Source organism: Nicotiana attenuata, unplaced genomic scaffold, assembly GCF_001879085.1.
Source record: "Nicotiana attenuata strain UT unplaced genomic scaffold, NIATTr2, whole genome shotgun sequence".
NCBI lineage: Eukaryota > Viridiplantae > Streptophyta > Magnoliopsida > Solanales > Solanaceae > Nicotiana > Nicotiana attenuata.
The window spans coordinates 20,398-33,842 of record NW_017671647.1 but is presented as its reverse complement, the minus strand read 5'-3'; the positions used below and the strand labels follow the sequence as shown (position 1 = coordinate 33,842).

The following is a 13,445-nucleotide window of genomic DNA, read 5'->3' as shown; positions in this document are numbered from 1 at the left end:
CTCAAACCTTTTTCAAAAAGTTGTAAAAAGGGATTTTTTAACACATATTTTGTCGGGCAAAACAAATTTTTGTCGCTAGCCAAATATATTGTATATATTAATTATGTATAATATACATACATACATACATACATATTCGATGCTTTATTATTTTGCGGGCGACTTAACTGTGTAGACTTCCCGTTAAAAAGTGATATTATAGTTAACAGGCCCACAAATGCCTTAAAAAAGGGGTTTTTTTTTAATTTTTAGCCTGGCGGCCCAAATAATTATAGGTGGTAGCCCAAATATACAAAACATATACACTGATTATATATATTATACGGTTCAAGTCGTAAAACTGGCTACTAATGATTGCATTGGACTATCTACATCACACTAGGGGTGGCAAATGGGCTATTTGTTGTATTTGGGCTGGTCAAGATGGGCTGCCTCATTAAATGGGTCATTGCCCAACCCTGCGCACAGTTTTTTTCCTCTGCTCAAAGTTCACTTGGGTTAAGATGTTACGGCCCGGATTTCCCACCTTCGGGAATCGTGATGGCACTTACTCGTTAAAGCTAGGCAAGCCGACAGTTACAGTTTTACCATAATTACTATTAATCAAACAGAAACAAATAATAGCTAAAACCAAACAAATATGAAATGCGGAAGTGATATAACAGTTCAACAACTCTAGTACATAACTACCCCAGTGATCTGGTTTCACAATTCACGAACATCTAAGAATTTCTACAAATATAAGTTTGAAAGAAGTACATATGTTCTCAAAATAGAAAGAGACAGGAAAGACAAAAATGGCGGAAAGGGGGACTCCAGGCTCTGCGGACGCTGGCAGATCTACCTTGGGTCTCCCTGGACTGAAGGCAGCAACTTCAAATCTACTCACAAGGTCCTGCACCGAAATCTGCACAAAAAGTTTATAGTGCAGTATTAGTACAACCGACCCCATGTGCTAGTAAGTGTCGAGCCTAACCTCGGCGAAGTAGTGACGAGGCTAGGACACGACAACCATATAAACCTGTGCAGTTAAATCATATACGAGAAACAAAACATAAATTTATCAGATAAAGACGGAAAAGGGAAACATGCTGAGGGGAATATCAGATTATGACAGTAATAAATTAAAGAAGCAAGGTAAATATCAAACTTGAACCAATAGAAATGATAACACAGTAACACGTGCACGGCATCACCCTTCGTGCTTTTACTCTCGTCCTCACCATAAAATCAACAGAAACGGCATGGCATCACCCTTCGTGCATTAGCTCTCTCATAATCATGGCACGGCATCACCCTTCGTGCATTAACATTCACAGAAATAGGCATGGCATCACCCTTCGTGCATTAACACTCATTGAATATGGCACGACATCACCCTTCGTGCATTAACACTCTCTCACAATATCATGCACGACATCACCCTTCGTGCTTTACACTCTTCCTCACCCAAACAATAGAAACAATAACATCCCAGCAAGGGAATCATCTATAACCAATCTCGTTTCAACAGTTAACTCTCACAATGTTGTTGATACCCAATTTTTCCCTATAATACTTTTTAAGTGCATATATACCTTCAAAACCATGCATTAGCATCAATTGATATTTTTCCATAATCTCTGTATTTTCAAATTAATTTATCCTAGTATTTTATTTACATAACTGATTACAAATTGCATCACAAATGACTGTATAGCAATTTCATGACTTAATATTGCTATAGTAGGTTCAAATTATTTCACAAATGGCCAGATTTACATATTTTGGTTACAATTGCAATAATTTTACAATTATAGTCTGTGTATACATTATCACATTTTTAATAGAAAATAGCTCGTTGTATTTTTCTAAATATGTATTAATTTCTTTAAAATATTTCTATGCATGAAAATTAGTTTTTATAATATGTTAGTTATTTTATAAAATATTTTTTTTATAAATTTTTTGGGTATTTAAGCTTTTTTTTAATTTCATTATAACCCAACTATATCAGCCCAAACCCCTTAATATACCGACCCAACTCACCCCCTAAGCCCAATCTGCACCTACCCGACCCAACTCCCCATTTGATCGTGGTCGTTGATCTTTTAGATCAACGGTCCACAACCTTTCTTACCAAATTAATCCCAAACGACCCCCTAAACCCTTTCATTCTTACCAAACCGCCGCCCTTGAATCCCTTGTCTCCCTCTTCTCTCATAGACTCGCCCAAACCCTAGCACTGTCACCGACATAAACCTTCACCTTATGACGCTCCTATGGCTTCTACGGCCAGTCCTGGCCTTCTACGTCCCGTGGCTCCTCGACTTCTTAGGTCCTTGAGAGGATCTCAAGGAACTCAAGCAGTTCTGGGTTGAAACCTTACTTGTAAGCCTGTCTCAGGCCATTTTCTCGACCATGAGTAAGAGATTTCTCTTTATTTTGTTACGAATCTATGGTTTCTAAACCTATGCTCTCATCTCTGTTATGTTTTCAGTCTATTACCTTCGATCATTTCCGAGATCTGTATAGATATGAGATGAATCGAGCACTATTACATGTTTTCTCTAAAAATTTCTGGTTTTTTTCGGACTTCTAAGTACTTAATCGACTCTCCTTTTATCTTCTTGACTGATTTTTAGCCGAGTATTCGAACCTTAGTTGATTTTGTAATTTTTCTATCCTTTGCTTCAATTCTGAGTACTTTTTATGTTACCAGTCATATTACTTTGCCTTATTTCTGGGACTTAAGCGTTTTCTTTGTCAAAACCCTTATTCTATGATTTTTCCCTAATTAATCTCTACTAGGGTTCGCATCTGTTTTCGGTTAATTTCTATATTTTTGTGAAGTCTTTACTTAGTTTATTTTCTATTTATGGGAGTTGATATATTCTTTCCAGAAATCATTGTTCTTTAAAATTTGGCCGATCGATTTGCTATGCTAGAGATTTGTATGCCTAAGTCTTGTATGTTTCCCTGTTTACAACCTTAATTAGTCATTCTTGCCTAATTTTATTACCTGTATATTTACTGATTCCTTTACATGATTCTTCCCTTAATTAGACCCTTGATTATTTTATTCTGAACTCCTTTATTTGGTTTGATTTGAACTTCTTTCCTTAATTGGACTCCCTATTATTACCGTTTGGCTAATTGTCTTCAATTAAGGGAGGTTTATTCTAAACACTTATGTGATTGAATTTTGTGACTTCCTTAATTGACTGAAGTTGATTCTTTTACCTTAATTACTCTACTCTCAAACTACTATATAAACTCTCTTATTTTTACCTCTCAAACACGGAACACTAAGTTCAGAACACCAACTCGCACTCAAACTCTCTCTTCTTTCTTTGCTACTTGTGATAATTATTGGTCTAGTTGGCTGAAAGCCAAGGCTAGACATTGGAACCTGTTTTACATTCTGCATTTTCTTCTTTAACTGGTATGTCTCTAAGTTATATTTTGAAACTCAATGTGTTCCATTCCTGCACTAGTTTGATTGGTTATGTATCCAATTTGTTTCCATGTTTACTGCTTTATTCAGCATGTCTAAATTCTGCATTCTCTTGTTCAATATGTGATCATCATGTTTAAACTTCACTTAGTTATGTGATACATGTCCAGCATGTTTACTTAGTTCCCTTACTCCTTTTTGACTGGTTGACCATGTTAGTTACTTAGTCTCCTAATGCATTCAATTGGCCCTAATTGTATGTCCAATTCTGTCCAACCCACCCCTGTCTTCAACATGATTCTGTTACATTCTTTCTCTATGCTGTCTATTACCATGACTGACTTGGACTCTTAGTTGTCTTGTGCATTTGTTGTCCCAAATGTTTCCCTGTTTATGTGGTTTCAACTCAGTATGTTCCCAATCCCTTTCACCCCTGTTTGTAAATCTGTTGGTTAAGTGTCTGTGAATCTGAGTATTCCATGATTAATTGGTTGTTTGCTGAATTGCTTTACTCAGAAATGATTTCAAAAATTGTTCTTCTACTCTTAGTAGTCTTCTCAAAACTGGTGTCACTCCCAGCATCTTCTTAAACTGTTTTCCATTTCTGAATCTTTTCACTTCTAAAATTTTCTCTATGTTGTTTTACTAAATCTTTCAAAACTGTGTCAAGCACTCTCACTTTACTCTTAAGACTATTGGGTTCTGCCCCTCTGGTGTGTGTACTGCTTAGGGATCCTTGCGATGCCTCTGAACTCTGACACAACAGGGCTGGCCCTTCCACACTGCACATAACCAATCCCTATTTGAGAAAGGTCTTGGTGTGAGCACTGCCCGGGATCCTTGAGGTCCTTAGGGAACTCTGACACGCCAAGACACGCTATTGGCTGTGAGATCTTTGGCTTCTGAGACTGTATTGAAGGCCTGGCATCCCTAGGTTTACTTTGGGCCTGATTTAGGCTCCCTATAGTATAGTTTCATTTACTTACGTACTTCATTTAATCCTGGTCTGTAATAATATTCTTTGTAAACAGATATTGGAGTAATTAGTAAAAAGGGGAGGGTTCATATATGATTTTTTGTGGGGGAAACCGGGTAGAATTCATGCTTCTAGGCTTATGTGTGTTGATTCTCAGTAGAAATCATGCTTTAGGTTTACACTATGTTTACATTCTGCAATAGATATCATGCCACTAGGTTTGCTTTGCCTATTTGTATTAGAACCATGCCATAAACCTGTGCATTAGATATCATGCCTTAGGATAATCATGTTTACTGCTTTGCATATTAGGAAACATGTTATAGTCATCATTTTATTTCTGATTCTGCCTAAAGTCATAATCACCTAGGAACTCTATAGTTAAACTACTACTGTAATCACGCTTAATAAAATGACTATCTCTCTCTGTGCATTAGAAATCCTGCTTAAGGACTCTGTTTGCATTTGCTAAGTCATGTCTACGTCGCTTAAACGAATAACTGTCTATAAAAAGGTTAAAAAAAATAGTCCAACACATAGATATCATGTTCTAGCATAAACATGCATGAAATCAGCTTTGTAAAACTGATTGCCTAGATCAGCATGCCTATAGGATTGGATAACTTCGAGTTGTTTCAACTAGTTCTCAGAATTACGATTGCATACAGACCTGGCAAGCCTTAGGTAATTAATGGTCTAAAACTGTGAAAATATGTTCTGTATATGTGTGAAGCTGCCCAGGCTTAACAGGCCTTAAAATCAGTAGGCAAACTGATGAGGATTCTGTCACTTCGCCTTAAAACAAAATGCTGCATATTCTGTGTTTGTAATACTCATCTAGATATCATGTTCTAGGGCCTTTTGAAATTCTGTAAAAATCAGCTGTTTGAGACGTGCTAATTATTTATTTACAAGTGGAGGTAAACATGAGCCACTTAATTGCTTCTCTATTTGATAGTCCTATATGTTCTTTGTTGTCGCTTACATTTTACCTTTTAAATACCTTAGGAGTGTCTAGAACTGCCTAAGTATAGAGGTCCTAAACACCTCCGGGACCACAAGCAAGGGACAGGTAAAGCACGCTTAGAGTTCGTTAACTAAACTCGCTTATATAACCACTACGGGGGTAATGGGTAGTAAAAGGATATGATGACCTGTGCGCTAATGCCACGTGTAACCCCTCTACTTGAGGAAGGCTTATCGGTTATTGTACAGATGTGATCCTATAGGTTAACCAACTTAGGACTTCCCCTCTTAAATTTACGTATGTGTGCCTAGACTGTCTAAACTTCCTTGATTATATATGTGTGCTTAGACTGCATAAACTTCCTTTATTTGCAAATGTGTGCTTAGACTGCTTACCTGTTAAATAACTAATTTCCATAACTAAGTTCGGCCGGGACCCACCGTTGTGGACGGCGAGGGGTGCCTAACACCTTCCCCTCAAGGTTATTTCAAGCCCTTACCCTAATCTCTGGTAATGCAAACTGGTTACATGAGTTAATTGCTCTAGGTGCTCTAACGCACCTTAATCCGTTAGGTGGTGACTCTTCAAATACCCAATTCCCAAAAGGAAACGAGTTGTTCCCAATGAATGTCGAAACCCGGACTCCGCGAGGAAAAAGGTGGCGCGACAAATGTAAGTCTCAACTCGAGTCAATACTCAACAATTATCCAATGCCAAGAAAATATCATAAGACTTGCTCAACATGGAGAATTATCAGTTTAAGCATGAATAATACATAATAAGAATCACAACGGAACAGTTTAAGACTAACTTGCATGCTCAACACCAACGCATAGGTACTCGTCATCACACCTATACATCGTACTCAACACTAACACGTAGCACATAAGACAACCACACCTATTCCCTCAAGCTAAGGTTAGACCAAACACTTACCTCGATTCCACAGCCAAAAATCAAGCCTCAATTACAGCTTTTCCTTTGATTTCCACTTCCAAACCGCCCGAATCTATGCATAATTAACTAATTAACATCAATTAACGCTAATTAAACCAATTCTAATGCATGAGTATAGATTACCCAATGTTTTCCCCAAAAAGTCAAAAACCGACCCCGGGCCCGCTTGGTCAAAATTCAAAGTTCGAACCAAAATCCGATTATCCATTCACCCACGAACCCAAATATGCAATTGGTTTTGAAATCTGATATCAACTTGAGGTCCAAATCCCTAATTTTCGAAATTCTTAAATTCTACCCAAGAACACCCAATTTCCCATGAAAAGCCCTAAATTTTGAGATGAAATCATGTAAAAAGATGAAATAGATTGAAGAAAATGAGTTAAGATTCATTTACCTATGATTTGGGGAAGAACTTGCTCTAGGAAAATCACCCTTTGGAGTTTAGGTTTTGAAATTTGAAGAATGAATGAAAAATCCCGTCCAAGACCCATTTTACTCAGCTGCAAATGTCGCATTTGCGACCTGAGCTTCGCATTTGCGAAGCTCGCAAATGAGAGGAATGTATCACAATTGTGAACACCCTCACACTTCTACTGCCTTCACAATTGCAAAGGAAAGTTCGCCATTGCAAACCTCATCCTCTGCAAATGCGGCTAAATGATCGCAATTGCGACCAATACCCCTCCCAGCTTTACTTCGCAAATGCGGAGAGTTCTTCGCAATTACGAAGACTGTTGGCCCGGCTACTCTTCGCATTTGCGTTGAGTGGCTCGCAATTGCAATACTGTCAGACTTCGCAATTGTGAACTCTAGTCTCGCAATTGCGAGATCAGAGGCCAATACCAGAACTGAACCTGCAACAGTTTTTTCCTAAGTCCAAAACACTCCGTGGCCTATCCAAAACACACCCAAGCCCTCGGGGCTCCAAACCAAACATGCACACAAGTCTAAAAATATCATACGGACTTGTTCGTGCGATCAAATCGCTAAAATAACATCTAGAACTATGAATTCAACACCAAAACTCATGAAATCTCAAGATAGTTCAAAATTTCTAACTTTTCAACCAAAGGTCCGAATTACATCAAATCACCTCCGTTTTTCACTAAATTTCACAGACACGACTTAAATATTATATCAAACATGTACCGGGCTTCGGAACCAAAATACGGGCCCGATACCAACGAGATCACACACTATTCCATTTCTAAAAATCCTTATATTTTCCAGCAAACAATTTTCTTCAAAAATTCATTTCTCGAGCTAGGGACCTCGGAATTCGATTCCGGGCATACGCCCAAGTCCCATATTTTACTACGGACCCTACGGGACCGTCAAATCATGGGTCTGGGTCAGTTTACCAAAAATGTAGACTGAAGTCAACTTTAATTAAATTTTAAAGGCCAAATTCAATATATTTCTTAAATTTCACATAAAGGCTTTTCGAAAATGCGCCCGGACTGCGCACGCAAATCGAGGAGAAAGGAAATCAGGTTTTTAAGGCCTCGGAACCCAGATTTGAGTTCTAAAACAAAAGATGACCCTTTGGGTCATCACATTCTCCATCTCTAAAACAACCGTTCATCCTCGAACGGACATAGAAAGGTACCTGAGTCGGTGAAAAGATGGGGATATCGGCTCCACATACCGGACTCGGACTCCCATGTAGCTGCCTCTACAGCCTGACCTCTCCACTGAACACGAACCGAAGGATAACTCTTCGATATTAAATGACGAACCTGCCCGTCTTGGATAGCTACCGGCTCCTCCTCATAGGTCAAATCTCTGTCCAACTGGACAGTGCTGAAGTCTAACACGTGGGATGGATCGCCGTGATACTTCCAGAGCATGGACACATGAAACACTGGATGCACAGCTGATAAACCCGGTGGCAATGCAAGTCTGTTAGCCACCTCTCCCACTCGATCAAGGATCTCAAAAGGTCCAATGAACCTAGGGCTTAGCTAGCCCTTCTTTTCGAATCTCATCACGCCCTTCATAGGCGACACCCGAAGCAACACTCGCTCTCCGACCATGAATGCCACATCACGAACCTTACGGGCGGCATAACTCTTTTGCCTAGACTGAGCGGTACGAAGCCTATCTTGAATGATCTTGACCTTGTCCAAGGCATCCTGTACCATATCTGTACCCAACAACCGAGCCTCTCCCGGCTCAAACCATCCAACCGATGACCGACACCGTCTACCATATAATGCCTCATAGGGAGCCATATGGATGCTCGACTGATAACTGTTGTTGTAGGCAAACTCCACTAACGGCAAGAACTGATCCCAAGAACCTCCAAAGTCAATAACACAGGCTCGGAGCATGTCCTCCAAAATCTGAATAGTACGCTCGGACTGCCGGTCCGTCTGAGGATGAAATGATGTGCTCAACTCAACTCGTTGTTGATACCCAATTTTCCCCTATATAATTTTTGTATACAAAATACTTTCAAAATAGCATGTATATGCATATATAAGCATAGCTAAGTGTTTTGGTAGTTTTCCTAATTTTTTTAAAAAGATTTTTAATCAATTTATTGTCCATTTTAGCAGTACAATAATCAGTAATTATTCCCAAAACTATCAATTTTGGTGAATAATTTATTTTATTCTCATATTTACACCAAAATATAGTTAAGGTGATTTTTGTATATTTTTACAAATTTATTTGGTATTTTAAAAGCTAAATTGCGTATGATTGCAATTTTAGCATATTTTAAGATTAATAGCATTTCTACAATTATAAAATTGGTTCCAGTATTTTTAAATTAATATTTATACATTATTTATTGGTTCAGTACTTTTAATTTATTTTCAAAATCATTTTTTACTATTTTTTATAAATAAAAAGGGTAAAACTGGTTATTTAACATTTAGCCTCAGTTCATTTCAATTACAGCCCCATTTCATTTCAATTGTAGCCCTTAAATCGACCCAGTTCTACGCCAATTAAATCAGCCCAATTTCAATTTTAACCCGGCCCCGACCCAATGTTTAAAAAACAGCCCGGTTCCCATTAATTGGTCCAGGCCGTTGAACATTTTGATCAACGGCCACAAATCCCCCATACCATTTTTAATCCCAAAGACCTACCCTAATCCCTCATTCTCACCTGGCCCGCCGCCTTTGAATCCCAAACCATCTCAAATCCTCTCAAAAGCTCTCCGAAACCCTAGCCTCTTCCTACCCCCTTTTCAAGCGTCGGTCACCGGAATCCATGGCTTCTCAGGCCATGGATAGTTGGTACTCACCTATCTTCACCAGTAAGCCATGGTTGTTCGAAGCTTCGAGACCTGACCTCGACGATTCCCTCTCCGATCTTCTCAGACCTTTGATTTCATGGCTCCTCCGGCCATGCTCCGTCATATTCAAGACTCAGGAGCCTGATTCTTGACCTCTCCGACGCGATATCGGACATGTTTCCAAGCCTTTCTCATTTCTAGGGTTTCTCCGAAACCCTAAGCTATTCGAGGTTCTTTCACCATTATTTGTTTAGATCTGTACTATGTCTATGCTTTTCTTGCCATCTAGAGTGTTTTCCCCAAAAGTTTTTGTCAAAAATAGTTTATCTCTAATTTTTTGGGTTTCTGCAAGGATTTTCAAAAAAATCTTTCTGATTCTTTTTTCTTCTTTGCTTTATGTGTGTTTGTTTATGCCTAGTTGGTCTGATTTCTTTCATTTTATGCATGTATTGTCTTTTACCTCTTCTTTTCTACTCCTGTTAATCTCTGCTATGTTTTCACTACTCTTCTGCTATATGTGCCTACCGTTAAAGTTATTTGATTCTTTGACTCTATTAATGTTCTTACATGCTTCACCTACTTGTGTTCAAGTTTGTATTATATCCTTCTCCTCAACTTGTTTAGGTTCCGAGTTTTCTCAAATATGTTCTTCATGATTTTCCTTCCTTTGTCGTTCAAGCATGCTACCATATCTGTTTTGTTGAGGTTCTGAAACAAATGGCTTGTTTTCTCACCTCCATGTCTGAGTCAATCGCGAAACCCTAGGATTTGGGGGTTTCCTTCTGACGATTTATGTTTTGTGTTCGAGTCAGGGTTCCACATTGGGACCCTGGACTCTCAGACTCACTATGAGTCTGCAGGTCGAACTTGTATCTTTTGCCCATGTTTCTGAACTTCTCCTTGATTAAAATTCTCTTTTAAATAACTTGATAGTCTCTTCTTGGTTTACATATTTGTGTGTTTATATATGAGAACTCTTCTTTCAGAAAGGCTTTTCCAACTACTAATTGATTCTGGATTCCTTTAATTGTGTTCACTTGATTGTTACTGGTTTTACCCCCTTTCTTGACTTGATTCATTCAAGTAAAAGGCTGAAATCTTGATTTTACTGGTTGATTCCCTTTCCTTTTTTTTACAGAACGTGTACTATTAGTTTGTTGCCTTAAATAGCTTCTATGTACTTACCCTCTATTATACTGCTAGGAAAATATTTTTTTCAAACCCCTTTCCTTAATTGTTTTACCTGTTTGAAATCAGAATCCCTTAACTAAAGGGAGACTGATCACAAATGATATTTCCTTACCTTTTCTTGCTTATTTGCTATGCAACAAAAGGGGCTCGACCCTTCTGCATTGAAGAGGGCTTTAAGTCTTTTAAGCTTTGAAATCTTTACAACTTTAGAACTTTGAACTTCTGAATCCTAAAGTCCAATACTCATACTCTCACACACACACTTTCAATCACAATACTCTTTCAAACTCTCTATTCTCTGCTGAGACTTTTGTACTGCTTTGCTTGCAACTTGACTTTTCAAGACTGTTGTTTTTTACTTATTTGTTTTCCCTGAAACTGGTATGTCTCAATTTTGATTTCAGCTCTTTCCCTATGTGTTTACTTTACAGCTGCTCTATTCCTGTCTACGTTGTTGCTCATGTTCTGTATATTACCTGCTTTTATGTTTACTGCTTGTTATAAGTCCCCCATACCCCCATTCCCTTTTGTGTGCTGAGTAAAAGTTCGTGGCCTGGCAGTATCCAAATTACTGCCCAGGTCTGAACATGACCTTCAATAGGTCCTAACTCCCAAATTCAAGCTGACAGGCTGGTCAGGGGTGTGCCAGCATCCTAATTGTTGGGCATGACCACTAGTTTTGTCATGGCTTTCCCTAATTCCCCCTCTATTGCACTTACACTTATTCTTAGACTTTAAGTTCCGCCCCCCTCCTATGAGCCTTGCCTTGGGGACCTTGAGTTCCCTCTGAACTTGGACATTTGAGGGCTGGCCCTTTCACACTGCACTATAATCTGATCCTGCAAATGTATTTGGGTGTAAGCACTGCCTGGAGTTCATGAAGCTCCTTGGAACTTTGACACACCCAAAGGATGAGAAAGGCTTTGGAAATCTGATCTCTGGAAGTTGGTTTATTTCATGTTTCAGACTAGGAGTCTGAATTAGGCTCTCCTTAGTTGGAACTTTAATTTCTGATGTATTTTTTTTTATCTTTCTTGATTCATTCGGGTTGTAATAATTTGTAATAACTTATGGGGGTGTATAGTGAAAAGGGGAGGGTCACTCATGTTATGCATGTGGGTAGACATCATGCTTTAGGTATTTATTTATGCAATCACAACCTGTTTTTTACTTATGCATCCACATATAGAACTCCTGCCTATAAGTTTATGCATCCACATATAGAAATCCTGCCTATAAGTTTATGCATCTGCATATAGAAATCCTGCCTATAAGTTGTTTCATTACTGCATTAGAAATCCTGCCTATAAGTTGTTTCATTACTGCATTAGAAATCCTTTCTATAAGTTATGCATTTCATTAGAAATCATGTCTATAAGTCTCTGCACTTCTGCATATAGAAATCATGATTATAAGTTTCTTGCACTTCTGCACATACACATGTCATTAGGCAAACAATCCATAAGTTAAAAAATAATCAATTGCATCTTAGTTACCATGCTCTTAGGATTCCTGCACTTACATAACCGTTTTAGAATCAATAACGCTTACAATTCATGCCTATAGGAGCAATCGTTTAAATCTGATTCATCCGCAAAGTCTAAAATCAGTAATAATGTTGTTAACATCAGCAGAATTGGATTATTTCTAAAGTCAGTAATCTTCTTTAAAATCAGTATGTTTGACCTTGTTAGATATCATGCCTATAGGTTTCACCTAGGCAAACCATTAGGTAATCAATTAATTATACCAGTCTTTAGTAATTACAACCAGCAGGCAGGCCTAATTCGGACTTCTTATCTGAAATATGTGATAAATCAGCCACCCCCTTTACGTAAGTTTAATTAAAGACCTAATCAGTACTTGTAAGTCATGCTAAACAATTTCTGCTTTGAATGAGGAGGCCTATTTGAGCCTTAACTGCTATGTGTTTTTCCCCCTTAACTGCTCCTATGTGTTTTTTTTGTCGCACTAGATTTTGTCCTTTTTAAACTTCAAAATCCAATATCCCTTCCCTCTAGGATTAGTAGTCCTAACTACCTCCGGGACTGATAGGATTGGGGCAGGTAGTAGCATGCAATAAGTAACGAGACCATTCCGCGCTTTAGTACCTTAACGGGGTGGGAAAGGGTAGACATGTATATGATGATCACGCGATAACACCACGTGTATAATTGGTTATCGGGTGTTGCGTGGGTGATCCATGTTATTTATAAGCCTAGGACCCCCTCCCTCTTTATGTGTTTACTTCTCTCTTTCAGAATTTTTAAATTGCAGTTTTCGGTTCTTTTAAACCCTGCCTTTTGCTTTAATCATTTAAAAAAAATCTCTTTAAATGTCCAAGTACTTTTTTTTTCTCTCCCAAATTGTTGCCCCATTTCATCCCTTTGTCTGATTATTTGTATCAATTATTTGACTCCCATTCTTCTGCACTCGTATATTCTTTAAATAAATTATGAAATTTCCTAGTCCCAAATTTCAGCTCGTTTATTTAACTTTTGTACTTCCCCTACTTGCAATCGTTATTTGAGAATTGTCTTGTATGTTTATTTGTTGTTTATATTTAAAGTCACAATTATAGCATGGCCGGGAACCACACTAGTGGATCTTGGGGGGTGCCTAACACCTTCCCCCCGAGATAATTTCAAGCCCTTACCCATTCTCT

At 38.3% G+C, this 13,445-nt stretch overlaps 1 long non-coding RNA gene across 1 annotated transcript in view; it reads right to left on the bottom strand.

Moving 5' to 3' along the window:
* Nucleotides 1-637: 637 nt before the first annotated feature.
* The window catches only part of LOC109209468, a 15,275-nt gene continuing 2,467 nt past the window's right edge, over nucleotides 638-13,445 (bottom strand). Inside the window, exon 2 of the long non-coding RNA XR_002065354.1 lies at nucleotides 638-907. This is a non-coding gene — a long non-coding RNA (uncharacterized LOC109209468). The remainder of the gene's footprint in view (nucleotides 908-13,445) is intronic.